This window comes from Octopus bimaculoides, chromosome 10 (assembly GCF_001194135.2).
Source record: "Octopus bimaculoides isolate UCB-OBI-ISO-001 chromosome 10, ASM119413v2, whole genome shotgun sequence".
NCBI lineage: Eukaryota > Metazoa > Mollusca > Cephalopoda > Octopoda > Octopodidae > Octopus > Octopus bimaculoides.
The window spans coordinates 14,716,188-14,716,597 of NC_068990.1; the positions used below are offsets into that span (position 1 = coordinate 14,716,188).

The following is a 410-nucleotide window of genomic DNA, read 5'->3' on the forward strand; positions in this document are numbered from 1 at the left end:
TGTGTGTGTGTGTGTGTGTGTGTGTGTGTGTGTGTGTGTGTGTGTATAAGAAAAAACATTTTCTAACAGAAAAGTATGCTATTAATATGAATTATTGTGTACATAACTTCTTAAAATCACTGTGGATAAATGCCAGCAATGACCTTCTCAGGTTCTCCAATATTTTAATTTCAGAAGCAATCAGGGGCAGGATTGCAAAAGAATTATAATTTCTCAAATTTTCTTTTTTATAGCATATAAATGTATTTATGGGGGGAAAAAATATTGAAAACATCAATACATGTGAGAGTGAGAAAGAAATGAGGAAGGTTGTCTTTGGATGTGTTAGAAGCAACAGCCAAATCACCCTTAAATCACTCACTTTTCCCTCTGAAAATATTAACAATCTTTTTTTTTTTTACTGTAAATGC

General features: G+C 32.0%; 1 protein-coding gene across 1 annotated transcript in view; it reads left to right on the top strand.

The window, feature by feature from the left end:
• Positions 1-410, top strand: part of LOC106875011 (mutS protein homolog 4) — a 69,252-nt gene that overhangs the window by 18,702 nt on the left and 50,140 nt on the right. The window lies entirely within an intron of this gene.